This window comes from Gallus gallus, chromosome Z (genome assembly GCF_016699485.2).
Source record: "Gallus gallus isolate bGalGal1 chromosome Z, bGalGal1.mat.broiler.GRCg7b, whole genome shotgun sequence".
Lineage (NCBI taxonomy): Eukaryota > Metazoa > Chordata > Aves > Galliformes > Phasianidae > Gallus > Gallus gallus.
Genome location: NC_052572.1, coordinates 10,992,524 through 11,009,942, shown reverse-complemented (window position 1 = coordinate 11,009,942; position 17,419 = coordinate 10,992,524). Strand labels below are relative to the sequence as shown.

The following is a 17,419-nucleotide window of genomic DNA, read 5'->3' as shown; positions in this document are numbered from 1 at the left end:
AATAAACACAAGGGAACAACCAAGCGGCGGAGACTCACGGGCTGCTCCCCGCTCCCCACTGCGGGTTCTCCGGTCGCGGAGAGAAGGAAGAACTTTCCTCCTGTTGCTCCACGCGGAGGAGCTGCTCCCCGCGTACGCCCACCGTCGCCGCGGCCGCCACCACTACCACCGCCGGGCGGAGGCGGAGGCAGGTGGGCGCCGCGCACAAAGCCCCTATTCACAGCGCGCGCCACCTCCCCCTCGCGCCGCGCCGCGCCGCGCCTCGCTCACCCCAGGCAGCAGCCGCGTTCCCCTCCGGTGGTGGTGGTGGTGGTCGTGGTCGTCGTCGCCACCGCCGCCGCCTCTGCTGCTGCTGCTGCTGCTGCTGTGAAGGGCGGAGCACCACCACCGCGCGCCCCGGGACACTCAGCGGCTCCACGCGGATAGGGCGCGGGGCGTGACATCATTCCACGGTCACGTGACCGTGGGGCTCCGGTCCCCCTCCGGGGGGATTGCTCGCCCCCTTCTCGGTCCGCCCGCCTTCACACGGGGGTCTGCAGCCGCGCGCTGGCGGGGGTGGGTCACGTGACACCGCCCGTCTCTCGCGTCCCCGCGACCGTTACGCTGAGGAGAGGGGTGAAGGGGCTTCCCTCCAGCGCTTCCCCGCGCCTCGGATTCCCCTTTCTCAGAGTCCTGGGCTGCACCCAGGACTGTCTGGATTCATTACCGCTGTGGTGTTTGGTGACACAGGAGCCCAGCGGGTATAAAATCCCAAATAGGCTTTATGGCTGAGCTGAGGTACTGGTTCACTGGATGCATTCCAAAAGTCTCTTTCTTCCTCCAAGTTGAACTGCCACCAGTGGCCAGCCACTGCCCCACCTCTGCATCTCACCACTAATACCACAGTTCCGTGCCCTGCGCAAGTAAACCAGGATGCTTCGTCTACAAATTGTCCCAATCAGCTGGTGAACCTCCTCCAACACCAGAGATGCCAGCCCTCTCCCCACCTCCTCATCACAAAAACCCGTCTGCTGGTCCCTTGACAACAACTACATTCCACACCTCACAGTTCGCCTTTAATCTTTGCCATCACTCCTTTCTGTTCCCAACCATCCACACCTTCTAAAGTGGCAAACAGCACAGAGAGGAAATGAGCACTTGAAAACTTTAGGTCATTATTGTAATAGTGGCAAGTATTGTTATTGCATAAATACATTCGATTATACCCGGGAGCATACTCTCCTCTGTTTATGTGCAGTCCTTACATTGGCCAATTTATTTTGCATCTGTTTCACCTTTGCAAACAGCCATAATTGTACCAGCACCAATTCCTCTCCTTTTTATTTTAAAAACACACACACTTCTGTTAATCTAACAAAGTTAACGCTGAAAAGTTAATTTGCACAGAAAGAATAAAAATAGGAATATTAGATTTGCCCAGCAATGTTAGCACTGCAGCTACAAAATGTGTTGCAATTGTTAAGCAATTATTTTTAATTCTGGTGTAATATGTGTGTGTATAATATGGTTAGAAAATACCTTGCCCACTTCTTCCCATGCTGGCAAAACATGAGCATGACTTAATATGCAAGTACAATCTCTTACATTTTGAGTGTTTCAACCATTATGAATGTCTACTTCTATTTTCAATGCCAGGATATTGTGAAGATGGGTTTGGTATGCTTGCATGGGATGGTCACATATAACATCACTTTAATACTAAATATACTTTGGCTACAGTACGATTAAAAAAAGGGAAAAACAAAAACAAAAACAAAAAAAACAGTTCTTGCGAACTGGGAAATATGGTATTTACTAATTCCCAGAGAAGTATTTTTCATTGGGTTATAAACTGCTGTCCAGGAAGAAGACTTTGGGCTTTGTAGCAGCAGCTAGATTAAATTTGTTAAACCAAGCTGATGCCTCACAGACCCTGAGTGCCCTCTAGGGTAGTCTCGTTCCATGGTAGACTGTGCTTTCACCTTTTCTTCTCTGAGCTCTCTTTTGGGTTTCTCTCCAAGGGCGTTGCCTAAATACCCCTATGTAATTTTGCGGCTTACGCCTCTTCAGGCAGAGCACAAGACCAGGAGTCAGGAGATCTCATGTGCTGTAGAGTTCTGGAATAGCTGTCTCTCCCCACCTGTGCCTCTAGTGTTTGTCTGTCTGTTGTAACAGCAACACTTTGAGACCTGTAGTTAGTAAATGTTACTTGTGAGCAGTCAAAAGTTGTCAGCAAAATGGAGATAATTATTCAGCAACTCACAAGATGGAACACATTCAACACAAGCTGCTTTTCAGAAACGGAAGAAGCTTAGCTTATCACATAACACGCTGGCTGTGCCCTATTCCTCTCCAATCCTTTATCCCAGAAGCATGAAAGAAGGTGGAAGAAGAAGAGAGTAGTGCCTTCTGTTCAACCCCTCGTGGAAAAGCTTGGGTGCTTGCAGCCAGTAGTGACCTAGAGCCACTGCCCACCACAGTGAGGGTGTAATGAACTCTCCTGTGCCTTTCTACCTACTTCTCCAGAAAGGAGAGGCCTGTAAGTGGCTTAAAGATGTCTTCAATCACACGTCTTGATAGTATCTGGTAATTATCTTACTTGGCATTGTTTTTTGGTTTTGTTTTGTTGTTTTTTTTTTCTGCCACTTCTGGCTATTGCCTTCTGCAGTACTCAAAGCTCCAGTCACATCTCCTCTTAGAAATTATTTGTAAAAGAAATAATGCTCCTAAACTGGTTTATCACTTTCCTCCTATCTTGAAAGCAGCTTAAACTTGTTCTGTAGCTCTAAACGCCTTGTATCGTCTTTCCACATTGGACTTGTTCTGATATGATTGCTTGCAATCTGAATATAGCTTGTTTCATAACAAATGAGGGAGAGTTTAAAAGTGTATTTTCCACTTATCTGCTCCCACCAGAGTACTTTCTTTTTTTTAATAACTTGCTAGCCCAGTTAGTAAATGCATTTCTTGTGTCTCAGTTCACAATATGGCACATTTCAGAAAACCCATTGAGGATTTTTTCCCCTTTACTGTTCTATGCAACTCACACAGTAGCAGCAGAGTGTCCTTCTGATGCATAAGAGGTACAGAAGCAGCACAGGAAAATACTGAAGAGTGAAGAAAGTCGCAACTGGAGCTATTCAAACAGGGCTCTGAATTGAGACAATATTTTGAGAGAGAGGAAAGGCTGTCTAGCGACTTTTTTTCCTTTTATGTGAACTTTTAAAGGCTGAAGGAGAAAGATCTATAAATCACTGCAAGGAACCATCTTGACTGTTTTAACTTTCAGTTGCTAGATGGATATTTCATCTACCTCTTCCTCATGGTTTTTACACACACGTTATCTGATTAAAACTAATCTGCATGGAGTTCCAGTCTATGACATCTGAGAGACTCATTTACAGTCCCAGGTGACATTTGTAGGAAAACTGTAGAGAAATTCAACCGTTTTGTCAACTTCTTTCCGTACCACTGGCACCAAGAGGCAGCAGAAGGGGGGCCTCCATCAACTATATCCCATAAATTTGTATATCTCTCATCTACCATAGAACCTAAAATAGACTATTCTTGTCACTGTTAAATTCTTTAGGGAGTTCACAGCAGAGATCAGCTGGACCTTGGAGATCATGCCTTAAATGGTAGTTTTACCTGGATGGAATAGGAAGGATAAAGCTTGAGCTGATCTCCAGTTAGGAAGGAGAACAGCTCACCAGAAATGTAGTTTACTCTTCTCTCCCTATGAAAAGAAGGACATTCTCTGCCTCTGGGCATATTTTTTTTTTCAGTTTAGTTTTACCCATTGGGTTATACAAAAGGAATTAATACAGTCCTCTTTAATTACAAAGACTAAAAATCCTCTTTTTCCTTTTCACTTTATCACATTATTATGGAAATTTGCGCTTGTGTGCTAATGTCTTTGATATGAATGTGCTTTCTGGATGTTTAACTAGAAGAAAAATAATTTCCAGGTCTTTTCACTAACATCCAGTGTAATGTAAGTTTACTGTCTTATGGAACTTCCCTGTAGGGACCGCAGCTCAGATCTGCAAGGCGATGAGCTTGATGATCTGATGCAGTTTTTCCACAGAGACTCGTCTGCAGAATTATCCCCAAAATATATTTCATTCTTAAATTATATTCAAAACACAAGTCCATGGAAATTACAAAAGAGGATTAAGCAGTTCTTACACAAATTGTACCTGATATGGCAGTGCATCTATGTGAATAATTTAAAAAAGAAAAAATGCTTTGTATCTTCTTTTAGAAAAACTCAGCAAGCAGGAAGGCAACTATCCAATCAGGGAGGAAGACCTTTGGAGGTAAAGAACAAAGCTCTGTTAAAAATCCCAGAATCATATGGGCCTATTTCAGTTTTGAATACCATATATGAACTTTGCTGGTGTAGAGTTCCCTGCTTTGTTTTTTTAATTAAGACTGTGCCTCACCTGCACGGCTAATGGTGTAAGGACTATGGAAACTTTGAGATTTGGCTTGCTCAAATTTTTCCCTGTCCTTCTTCCACATGCAAGATTTTGTCACTGTTCAACACTGCAAATAATCCAGGAACAGTTGGGAACCAAGACCTCCCATGAGGAAATCTCTTCCTTCCCAGGGTCTGTACAACCCAGAGACTGTCTGCAAACTTGTCTGTCTGACGCTCCTGCAACATCTGTGTGAAACTACCAGACTACTGGAAGCCAGGCAGAACACACCTTGCAGAGAGCTGGCTTCAAACTCTTGGCAAATATAAAGGGCTCTTTGAAGGCCCATCACTGAAAGTCCTGAAAGGCCAGTTGCCCAAGAATAACCACAAAGATTATACTAATCTGAGGATCACTAAAGAGTAAAGCCCTAGTATTCAATTACACTGGAGAGTACCTTGATTATGTTGTAATAGCACAAAAGTCGAAGCAGTTCCCACAGGCAGAAGCAGTTATATTGCATATATACTCCACACCATGCCGAGAGTTGCTTTGTCTCTTCTCCTGCTGTAAAGTTTCTGTTCCATTCAAGATTCGTAAATCAATTTCCTCTTCCCATTCAAACCGAAGAAAACCACATTCCTGCATATTTTATATGTCTATTTGCATTACAGAGAAACCAAGCACCTTGTAAATGGCATTTCAAACTGCTGATTTTTATGTCTTTGCTCCGTACAGGATTTCTTAATGTGCTGGGCATCCGCAAGCTGAAACTTCAGCTCTATCCCATGCTATATTTCTGTGACACAATTTGTGCTGTTGATTTTATTGTGGAGGTGCAAAATCATATAAGCGCTCTATCTTCATTGTCATAGTTAAACATTTGCCTCAGAGGAAACAAATGTCTATCATTCATTTTGTTTTTAAAAAACATTTCACTGACACAGAGACTATCATGCCATGATTGAATGCTATGATTCTTCATTTCTTTTGAGGCATTAAGGTCTTCCTTTTGTTATGTATAGTAACAACCTAACTTCTCAAAAAGAAAAGTAGAAAAAGAAGAAGCTTTCCCTTGTATCTCTGTAATCAAACCAACAGTTTGTTTGGATTTGATTCATAAGTGGTGCATTCAAAGAACCTACCTCTGCTGGACTTGGTGTAAATGAGCATCATACTTTCCTTTTTACTTCTCAAAGATGGCTATGGTGTACATGATGGTTCATAAGGAGAAAATAGCAAAGAGTTGCTAAGTGGGATGGGATCCAAGGTTAAGACTCTGTGATTCAATATGCAAACGTTGGAGATCTCTGCACTTTGCAGAAGGACAGATATATAAATCTTACGCAGTCCTACTTCAACAGAGAGTCTTTTCATAGGGGCTTCTACAAATGAAGCACCCAATTATCACCAAATATGTAGAAAACAAAGCAGTGAGAGAATTTAATGAACTGGTGAGATCTAGGTTTGGCATAACAAGGTTAAAAAATCAAAGATACTCTCCGCAGATATGAAATGTTATAAATTCATTGCACTCATAGGAAAAGATCATACATTTTTCAAGTGATAAGTTTAGTCCAGCAGAATTTTGCCATGTGGAACATTGCTCATCTGTACAATGCCATGGTTGAAACTTCTAGACTCTCACACTTTTATATTGTGCACTTACACTGGCACTTCCATGTTCAGTGCAGACATTTCATGGCCTGCCATCAAAGTTGCCTCAGTCTCTTAAGCAGGTTCTTTTTGCCTTCAGGGCAAAATATCTTTCTTGCCCTGGAACGACTCACAGGATTGCATCATCCTGCACAGGGATTATGTCAAAAGGTCATGGTGGTCACCAGCTGGATGATTCTCGCCTTCTCCTTCCCTAACACTTATGCATCTTTCATGACCAATTGTGGATTCATTACCAAGTCCAGGCCAGATCTTACCCTTCTTTCCCAATCAGAGGAATACATGCAACAAAAGTCCCAATGTGCTCTCACCACAGACACATATTTTGCTTTTCCATTATGCCAACCATACCACGAGTCTTTATTTCCTAGGAAACATTAAAACTTCTTCCTCTGTTTCTCTTTCCCTTGCAAGTGAAGATCTGGGCCGACATAGATCTGTCCGTCCCACCAAACAGACTCTGTGGTATAGAAGAGAGGAGAGTTTTGTCTCCCAGGGATTGTTATGCGAACCATTCTCTGTTTGGACAGGTGGCAACGGGGAGTGAAGACGCTCAAGAAGCAGACATTTTCTTTATTACTGGTAAGAATTTGGGAGCTGACAATTCAAAAGGACTCAACAAAATGAATGGCCAAGACTGTGGGAAGGGAACAACAATCCACTGCAGGCTTGGAGACTTTCCAGAGTGCATTAGCTGTTAAGCAGGAAGTGGAATGCAAGGAATACCCAGCAGTGTACCCTTTGTGCATGTGAACACCATGTTGTAGCTATACTGACTTGATGCCAGATTAGATGCTCTCAGATCTAAACCAGACCAAGTTTGTGCTGAGAGGTGACAAACTGCACACACCCACTAATAAGCAAGCACCCTGACATGATGGGTTGTTAGAATGGATAGCACACAGAGTTCCTGGAAGTCTAGCGGCACCTTGGAGTGTCTTAGTGTTAAAACAAAATTTTAACAAAAAATTCAGATTCAGGTTTACTCATACCAGCTCTTTCAGTTTCAAACCTTCCCTGAATTTGAACTTCGGTACAAGAAATGTGAACAGAACACCTTTCTAGAAAGGGTTCCAGATTATGCAGAAAGGTTGTGAAGAAGTCTAGCAGCACCTACCTCTAGAAAGCCAGACTCTGGATCTTGTTAGCTTTTGCCCTGGGCACAGGAGTCTCTTCTTGTAGGCCATGACTTCGAGAGCCCAGCTGACAGTCTGGTGCTGCTTCTACTTCCTTTAGCTTTCAGATTGAATAAACATCATTAAACATAATAAGTCAACATTTGTTTCTAGTCAGTTGCTAGTTATTTCCTTCTGCTGCCTTGGAAGGAATAATATAACCACTGAGAGATAAGGCTATATTTTATTAATTAAATTTAAATGCATTTAAAATAAAAGCCAAGAAACTACAGCTTTGGGCTAAAAGTATTACTAGTAGGAATGGAACTTTTTACAATAAAATGTAATAATAAATCACAGATAAATAGTTAATATGGAATAGTTTACTTGGGTACTTGCCTGCCATTTTATTTTATTCTGAAATTTTAAAACACAAAAATATATTTCATAAATAAATAGTGCATAAGTATTAGTAGTAAGGACATTGTCAATTCCATTTTAAGTAGTTGAATAACAAAAGTATGCCTGCAATTGGGTACCGAAGCATGGAGATGGATACAGCAAACATTTTTTCTACCACCATTAGGTAGTCAGTGCTTGTTGGAGCTAGGTAAATACCAAGTACCTTAAAATAAGTATTATTGCATTTTGTCAGCTTTTGTTTCTGCAATCATTCCTGAAAACAAGAGGGGGTTGTTTTTTGGTTTTTTTTTTTAGAAAATTCAAAAGTCTTAAGAACATTTGTGTATGTGAAAGGTGATATAACGTCTTGTAAACTTTCACTTTCTGTCAGTGTAATGAGGAGAACTAGGTACCTTTTCCTTCTTTATCAAATAAGCCACTTTTTGTCATCTATAGTCTGCAACAGCATAGTTTTTGCAATGGAGCTACACTTAAGGTAGCCCCATAATAATACTTGATTTGTAAGTGATATATTACATTGATTCACTGCAAATATTTTAAGTGAAGATGCTAAAATCCTTGCATCTGGCTCATGGAATCATAGGATGGTTTAGGTTGGAAGGGACCCGAAAGATCATCCAGTTCCAACCTCCTGCTGTGAGCTTGTTGTCTCCCATCAGATCAGGTTGCCCAGGGTCCTTCCAGCCTGGCCTTGAGCACCTCTAACTGCTCTGGGCAGCCTGTGTCGGTGCCTCACTATCCTTGAATATATTTGTATTTTCTGTCATTAGCTCGACCTATATCTGTTCAGTATCCAGAAGTTAATTCCTGCTGGAAAATCTTGGCGTCTGCTATTCTGAATATTGGAATAAGTTTCATATGCCTTTTTTTTTTTTTTTTTTTTTTTTTTTTTTTGTCTCATGAAGTTTCCAGCAAGTTTTGCTGATCTCAAAGCCCATCACTTACAGATTCATGCAGCCACTCTTAAATTCTCTTTCAGTATTTATTCCTGAATCCTGCATACATTTTGCACTGATCCCCTGCATGTTGTAAGTCCCATTTGTATATGAAGAAGCCTGCAAGATGAAATGACATTCACAGTAATTGTATCTGGAAAATCTGTTCTTCAGAGATTGCAGAGAGATGGTAGGTAGTTGCAATCAGGTGCCCACAGGTGAAGATGACAGTCTCTGATACTGACTTCCTCCTTTAATGTGTTTTGTGCTTTGTGAGATTTGTCTGCAGCACTGTATTTGCACTCCATCTGCTTTGAAAAACTCTATTAATGTAATCAACGGAATCAGAAATTCCCTTGGGAATGGCAGCCTTGTCTTTGAATTTCATTTTCATTTGTATTTTTATTTCAGACTGAGCATTTGTGCAGCTTTTAAACTTCCCTCAGCCTCTGTCTTCATTAACATTATTTGATCTCAAGCCTATTCTGATGGTACCAGAAACTGGCCTTTCCTCTAATGTCTATCAGAGTATGTAAAACCATACCTTTTCTCTTCAGTAAGAAATGCATATTACACAAGTGGATAGAAGGTCTCAGCAAGAGACATCTTCCACACCAGGCTGAGAATGAAGTGTGCCTGCTTCTCCAAGCTATTCGGTGCAAGCGAAGATTGGAACAGTTGCAGCTAAGGCTCCTGGATTTACACTGCATGCAGCTGTGAGTTTTGCCTTCAGGCACATTCAGTCTGGTCTTCTGGGCAAAGCATCCCTATCACAGGGGTTTCAAAAACATCTAAAATACAAATTGTTGGTTTAGACCCACGTAATCCCCTAAAGAGGCAAAGCATGTTTAATGGGAATCCGAAATGGAAATCTTTCTGTGTTTAATTCATATGTACCAAAGCTGCGCTATAAATCAGGATAGAAGATTTACCAAATAACATCAAACCAAAATGTTGACACAGACACAGATGAACTTTCCTGACTTACTTCAAATTTGTTTGCTTTAACTTGATTTAGGAATCAGGACTGGGGTAGCCCCTTTATCTTGCTGTTCAGGCAAATGCCTGTCGAAATCTCTGCCTGCAAGAAGATGGGATTGCATGATAAATGTGTCAGTGTGCAAAAACTGCATCAGATTAAACTGAATCCAAGTCCCAGTTCAATTCATGACAGAGTTAGATTACCATCAGTATTTAGGATAATTTAATCTACAAACATGTATTGCTCTGTACAACTGATAATTTGTTTTTTCTCCATTTTTCCTCTTATGGACAGTTAGAGAACAGTCTCTTTCCTTCAGGTTATTGTCAATGTTTGCTGAGTCTCAAGATAAAAGCATTAGCACAGTATTATGCTTTGAGAGCTTCATTCTTTATATGGAAATTTAGTTCATTAAACAAACTTTTTTATATTTAACAAAAATGTTTTTTAGTCAAAAAGTCTGAGAAAAAAATTATAAATCTTATTTTTATGCCAATTGGATCTGATATAATAATTGAATTTTAATTTATATTTATAGGAGTTATTTATGCTGTTTTTTGTACATAAAGTTCCTTTAAAGTGATCCAATTACATTTTCACTGCTAGACCCACCTTTTAAGTAATCTACCTATATGCTTTCCTTAAGCTAATATTAAGTAGGTGTCTGGTCCTGGAGGCAGATCTGCTTTCATTTACACAGTTACAGCTCACAGTAATTTTAAAACCAGTTCGGTGATTGGATCCTCAGGTCTTATCTCAATATTGAAACTAATTATGGGAAAGTTAACAAAAGCTGAGTAAGTGCTGAATCATAAGATGATGACTATATTCTTACCAGCATTCCAGCCATACCAGTATAGATGGCAGATTGGACTGCTGCTTTTCATTGGTTGTGGGTTTTTAATTCCCCTTAATTACGAATTGCAAAATACAGGCTTGGAATTTACAGTCTGTAAAACAAAATAGAAGTTACTAAAAACCCTAATATTCCTGAATCAGGACATCCCATTAATGCAGAGCTACTTATCTGATTACATACTTGCTGTTTGTTTAGTTTGCATCACAAGAAACCAGATCAAAACCAGTTAAGCCCACAGTTAAGTAAGCCACATCTTTGCACCAGAGATATTATATGTCTTAGCAAAAAGAAATTATATTTATAAATTGCAGTGTCAGAAAATATATATATATATTTTTACTATGCATTCCATTAACTAATAATTGTTGCAGTATATGGTCTGGAGCTGCAAAAGAGGTTTATAGCTACTTCCTGGTCCTTGAAATTCTCAAAGGGAAGGCATTCATTTATGGAATTAAAATGAAAAAACACAGATGGCCAGTGTTGATAACCATACCAAAAGCAGTTAGGGGCCAAACCTGGAAACATTTACTTACTCAGATAGTTTATTCTCACGCAAATGTTTCTATTAAAACAAAATGGTTTACAGATATGAAAAAGGACTGAAGTGACTAAATATCAGACAAATAGCTAAAACCTGTAGCTCTATGTGTATTACAACTAATTGAAAATATTGCAACAGATAGTCATATTCCTCAATCTTTTTACTTCATGAATATGTATTAATATAAAATGTTCCTCTCTTTGCTGCCCAAGTGATCCAAAGATGTACAAAAGCGAGCAAATACTTCTCATCAAATCTCCAGGCAGTGGCAGGTTGAGACTATAGATTAGCTAATCAATAAGACCAATTCATGTTAATTTAAATTTTAATCAGTACAAACCTGACCTAAGATTTTACTGCTCTGAGATGAGATGAAATTCACAGAAGAAAGAATATATGAAGAACATTTATATTGAATGTTGGAGCAACGTCTATTAAATTGGAAATTCAGTGTATAAGACTCTTTCGTAGACTATCCCCTTGAGGTTATAAATCAAGTGTGTAGGCAATCACTTCTAATGTCAAGAGTAGCCATTAAATATCATTTATGCTGACAGTTCCCTTCACTGATCAGAGGGCAATTTGGGCTTCATAGCCACACATGCAAAGAAATGCCCTGTATTCATCTTCCCATGGAACACATGTACATGTCTGAAAGGACCATTCATCTATCCATTTTTTTAAGACATTTCCATTAATAATCGCAATAACTGATGGCATAAGTTTCTCCTGTTCCTTCTTTCCTTCTCACTCCCTCCCTTTTGTCTTTGTCTCTGTTCCATTTGCTCTCTTTCTGGACTTTTTTTCCTTTGCAGCCCCCTGTCACTGCTTTGCTCTTTTCCACAACCTGTGTTTTCTTTTCTCTGTTCATCTCAATGACTCCCACTCTGATTTTAACACTGTTTCTCTTCTCCACTCTTTATCTACTCACCCATCATTTCTTCTCAAGCACCATGTCAGGAAAGACTACCATTGTAGTGTGATTCAGGTTTTCTAAGGCTGTTGATAAAAGATGAGTCTTTTTAAAGGCCATATTTTAATGAATATACCTAGATTAAAAAAAAAAAAAAAACAAAAAACTGAGTACAGTGAAAATCATTACATTGTAGGAGTACACAAACAGAAAAAAGAGAGCTTCTATCTACCAGTTAATCTGTTTATCCAATCCATCACTGTGGAAAACTACACTGCTTTCCCAGAGCCCAGACCTCCTCACTTCCACCATTAATTACCTAGGAAAGCAGAAGCACCCCCATGAGCATTCCCCGAAGGTCAAAAGAATGTGAAAAATATCCCAAGGCTGGTGATAAATTCCCGCTGTCTACCAGGCCAGAGCGGACAGAATTTCTGGGGCCAGATAGAAAATTTTGCCATGGGCTTCTCTGGCCAGCTTGTCAGGTACCTGTAGCTGACCTTACATACAGGTGTATCTTTAGTCATTAATGTGTTTGGAACTCTGATGCGTTTACATCAAGGCTTCTTTACATAGCTCTGCCAATGAAAGACGAGTTCTGAGTGGCTGTAAACTACACTAATATCTGAGGCCAATGTCGTGGAGCATTAGAGCACAGTGGTTACTGGCCCCTGGAATTCAGCTCCAGCTCTGCAAGAGCTGACAGGAGGAGCTGGGTGCCATTCCAGGAGGGTTGTGCTTGGATGGGGGAGAGATTAGCTGAGGGAAATTCCGTGGCACAGACTACACCTATGATGTGATGAAATACTCACAGTAGTAACTAATAACCATCAAAATCCACCCATCATACTTTATTTTTTGTAGGCCTTTATCTCTATTTTTATGATTCCCCAAATCTATAAGAGATACAACATTTTAACAGTGATAGATGGATAAAGATACAGTAACGTTCTTTACCCTTAAACAGGATTAACATGGAAAATCATGAATAAGACTTAAATAGGAGGAAAAGCTATGCACAGGACTGTTGATATGAACAAGATAGCTAGTTTTGTATTTATAAACTCACATGTCTCCAAAGCAGATTTTGAATGGAAACTTCATGTTCATACCGAGGTCACTGATGAAATCATTGCTATTCATGTACTGTGATTAAGTTAGCTCTGTGGGGTTCAAGTCCTTGTCCTTCCCATTTGGCCTCTATTCCTCCACCCCAGCCTCCACTGTCTTAGAAGAGTTATGGTCTGGGAGACGGGAATACGTGATAACTTAGAAATTACTCTATGAACACTCTGTAAATGTGTTTTACAGCAATAATGAAAATGTGTGAGCAAAAACAGATAACCCTGGAAAACTCTCCTACTGTATTAGAATATTCACTCAAATGTAGTTTCTTTTTCTGTCAAAAAAATAAGTTCCTCAGGAACATAGGTCTAGATAATTATTTCCTTAAGTTCTAGCACTGAATAGATAGATATTCAGAACGTATGGAATATCAGCTAAGGCAAGCATCAGAAAATTCAACAGTTGAATCAGTGAAACAGCATAGCCTCAAACAAAAGTGTCTTCTGTGGATGGTACAATGCTTTACAGACTAGTGGTGGCCTGAGAGGAGAAGATGAGGTGAGGAGAGTGTGTTTGAAGCTAATGATGAGCTAATGATATCACAGATCTGAGTCAGTTATAAAAATACAAAGGTCATTCTTCAATAAAACCTCTACACTGGAGTGAAAAAGTGCTCTGCCTTCTGAAAACCAGGCAGACTTTTACCATACCATTTTCATAAATACCATTAAAAAAAATCTGTACAATGTGGCCTTGTAAGTAATTGTATTAGCTTGGCTTAGGAAACTGTGAGCTGTAAGCCCAAGTTCCAGGCTGGAGTGTGTAATGGGAACTCTTTATGCTGGCCTTACTGCTGAGGAAAAGTAGAAATGATGTGGAATTCTATCTTCAAAGTGATGCTGCCTATTTATTTTTGAGCTTTGTGTATGTTTGATTTATAAACACAGCATAATCACCCTGAGCTTTACATGAAAATTTGTAGCTCAGAGGGACAGGGTAAGGAAGAGAAGAAGAATGTTGAAATTTTTTCTGCTTATACTTTCTGACCTCATTAACATTTAGGAAGGTCTGCAAAAGCAGAAAATGAACAAGAAATATTTTTTTAATGTGCATGCATAAACAGAAATTTATTGCTGTTTCTTTGTGTGTATAACTGTATTCAGCTAAAATTGAAAATACATAATGAAATGGGTGTGGGAACTTGTTTTCTGGGTATGAAGGAAAAAGTAATACTGAAATATAAGTGCCAACTCAGTCCACAAGTGAGCATTGACCGCAGATTCAACATTTCTTCTTTCTTTTTGCTGTTCTGCTTCACACATTTTTCTTCCTTTTTCCCTCGATGTTACCTGATATCTTTTCTCTATTGCACCTTGTATTTTCTTTCTATATTTGTATTCCCCATTGTCCAATTTCTTCCTCTTCTTCCTCTGATTTTTCTCACTCCTTCTTTTTGGTGGTGCTTTTTTTAAAAAATAATACTACTATAGCAAAAGCATAAGATCAACACTTCTTAACCAATTTTACGGATCTTATGTTTTTTTCCTACAGCCTATCTGTGACTTTACAGGACACCATGCTGTCACTGCATGCACTGCCCTGGAGAAGCTCTTGGATGAACTCCCTGCGTAAGGGTGAGTATGATCTTTCACATCCTAGGTTAGCACAGGCTGAAGCAATGCAAACACTAAAGCAGAATGAAGGGTTGTGGTCCAGCTGCTTGACAAACAAACCTTAGCCATAGCCAGTAATGGTACAGAGTCCCAGATTAACTAGCAAGCTGAAGCTGATCTACATTAAGACCTAGTGATGTAGGTGTAATCCAAGTATAGAATTTACAAATGGAAAGGAGAACATGGACTTTAAAACTGAGTAAAACAGAGCTGACATGGCATATCTGTATGTATAACTATAAGGAGTGAAAGCATTATGCAACAAAAGAAGAAATGAGAGAAGGTCATTCCTCTGTGTTCCACAGGTGTTGATGTATATCGCTGGTGCTGGGCATGAAGAGTTTCTTGTAGGCTGGATTCCAGAGCCTGGCCAGCAGTGCTGTGCTGAAGATAAATTAGTATACCCTCAACGTGCACATTAATTTTCAAAAGTCCTTCCTTGGTGCTCTGGAAAAGCAATTTGGAAAAATCTCTCTGTCCATTCAATGCAATCACAGGCTCCATAAACAGAAATTCCTCAAGCATTGAAATCAATCTGTCTGTGATACTCCTCCCCCAACACAGACAGAGCAGTAAATTCTTATTTAGTTCCAGACACTGGCCTTAGAGAACTACTTTTAGCATCCTTACAAGTTCCAGTGTTCTCATATTGCATACAAGTCAGCAACACTAGAACTTCACATTTCCTACCTGACTGTGGGGAAAAAGGAATTCCTTGTCTGTAGTTTCTAGCACAATTAGGTAATAGTGTTTGTCTAACTAACAGCTGTGGCTGTCTGCGGCCTTTAGCCACAGACCTTAACAGTTCCCTTTTCCTTTCCCTAGGGCCCCTAAGTCTCTTCATCTTCTCATGCATACCAAAAAAGTAGTCAATAATTTTGTAGACTTACAGTTCAGCCTTCCATAGACAACTGTATTATTGATAGAGACAGAAGCAGTTGCCAGACCAGGCTTATAGTTCTCATCCCATACCTTGGCTGGGAGATAGACACATTGTTTGATTTATGAAAGCCTGGACCCTGCTGCTGGTGGGAATTTAAAAGCTGTGTGCTTCGGAGGGAAAACAGAAGGAAGTTAAAGGGCACACAGTCTCTTAAGATAGCTCACAATCTTTTGCTCATCTTGTGAAAATCATACTATTCTTTCTTCACCTTTGTTCTGGACAGATAGGCACACACAATGCTTAGACAGTCTGCTGGAAAACTTCCAAATTCTTAAGGCAATAGGCAAGCTTGTCTTGATCAGAATCAAATTAATCTGTCCCAAATAAAATAGAAAGGAAAGCCATGGAGCTTGACTGTGTTTTAAGAGGGAATTTTAGCTGCCAGGCCCCTAATTATGTTTACATGTTTCTCTGCCCAAAACGCAAGTCATGGTACACTGGTGAAACAGGAAACTTTCACATTCCAGAGGGTCCAGACATCACAGAAACCATCGTGAAAAGTTCATGCCGTCGGTCAGCTCGTCCCATGTGGCTTCGGCCAGGAACTGTGTGCCTGAGAAATGGGGAACTTATGGTCAGAGCAGCATGGGCAGGCACTATAGAAGGCGTGGGGCTGGGCAGGCAGGCAAATGAGGTTGTGTTAAAACCATAAACTGTCTGACATGAACTTGCTCACTGTTAGCTCAGAATATTAGTTAAGTAACTCCCACTTGAGGAGATTTTCAGTTGTCAGAAAGCTTTTATTAGAGATACAGTTCTCTGTTTGGCTCATTTCCCTGACACAGCAGCATTCTCTTCAGAGACCTAAAAATGACAGAAGTCAGTCTAAATTCCTATATGATGAACATAAGCTCTTCATGGTTAAAATATTTATTTTGCTTTTCAGGCTTGGCCACCATCATATTTAGTATCCAGCCTTCATAATTCTGAGAAAATTCACCAAATAAAGGGTTTAAACTAGAGATGAGCCAGAATCAGAAACCTGGATCTTCACCAACACTCTGACCTTGGGCATGTTTCAATTGTTTTCCAAGCCTTTCAGTGGGGCCACTTCTGTATGCCGGACCAAACCCAAACTCCGGATCTAGATAGCTGAAACTTTGCAAAGTGATTTGGTTTCAGATCTAAAAAACACAGTTTTAGTTTGTAAAGAATTGAAACCAAGTTTGTAATTACAAAATGACGACTTTGGATGACTGCATTTTGAGATGTTGGAAATGAGATAAAATTAAAGATTGTGATCTTTTTAATGTGGGTGCTTGAAACATTTTGAATATCCTGGTTTTCTTGAGAAATTTACACCTCAAATCACTAATCACTGTTTAAAAGTCTCTTCCTCCACAGAACTGTTCAGTGGTGGGCAGGATGTACTTGGAATTGTTTCACAAAGAATTAATGGATTTAATAACAACAACAAAAAAAAAAAAGAAAAGAAAAAAGAAGAAAAAAAGCTGATTCTGTACACATGAACTCATCTAGCACATTTTAATGCATTTGAAAACCTAACTCAGTGTGCATAATTCTGTTTTTGCTTTACAACCTTACCAGCAATACAATATGCATCAGTCACTCAGAGATGTCAACTAAAATTTTATGTTTTAATATCTGCTAAGGAAATCCTGTAAGCACAGAGCTGGACCCACATTCCGGCACCACAAGCAGCTGAGTTTTTGGCTTGCAATCCTAGTGGTGGCCGGGTAAAAACAAGGCATTTACTATTTTAGATAAAAAAGTTAATTTAGCCCCCCCCTACTATTTAGCAAGTTGGGCAAGGTGAAGTTAACGTCCCTCTGCAAGGCTCTCTAGTTTAGTGGTACTATAGCAGTTGAATGTGGCCACTGAAAGGTTTTGTTCCGATTTGCACCTTCTGGAGTACAGCGCTGATGACAA

General features: G+C 40.0%; 1 protein-coding gene and 1 long non-coding RNA gene across 8 annotated transcripts in view; one reads left to right on the top strand and one right to left on the bottom strand.

Moving 5' to 3' along the window:
• RAI14 (retinoic acid induced 14) overlaps nucleotides 1–375 on the bottom strand; it is a 92,873-nt gene extending 92,498 nt beyond the window's left edge. For 5 of the 7 annotated variants that reach the window (XM_046905976.1, XM_004937176.5, XM_040656513.2 and 2 more), the window contains exon 1: nucleotides 271–375. The gene's annotated coding sequence lies outside the window, so the exon portion shown is untranslated. Of the gene's footprint in view, nucleotides 1–38; nucleotides 184–270 lie in introns of those variants that run through there. The other 2 variants (XM_015277511.4, XM_040656517.2) reach the window with 1 other exon arrangement.
• A 5,465-nt stretch (nucleotides 376–5,840) lies between these two features.
• LOC107051930 lies at nucleotides 5,841–16,779 on the top strand. The gene is made up of 5 exons (XR_001463913.3): nucleotides 5,841–6,659; nucleotides 8,595–8,740; nucleotides 9,108–9,266; nucleotides 14,465–14,547; nucleotides 16,416–16,779. It is a non-coding gene; the product is annotated as an uncharacterized LOC107051930 (long non-coding RNA).
• Nucleotides 16,780–17,419: the final 640 nt, after the last annotated feature.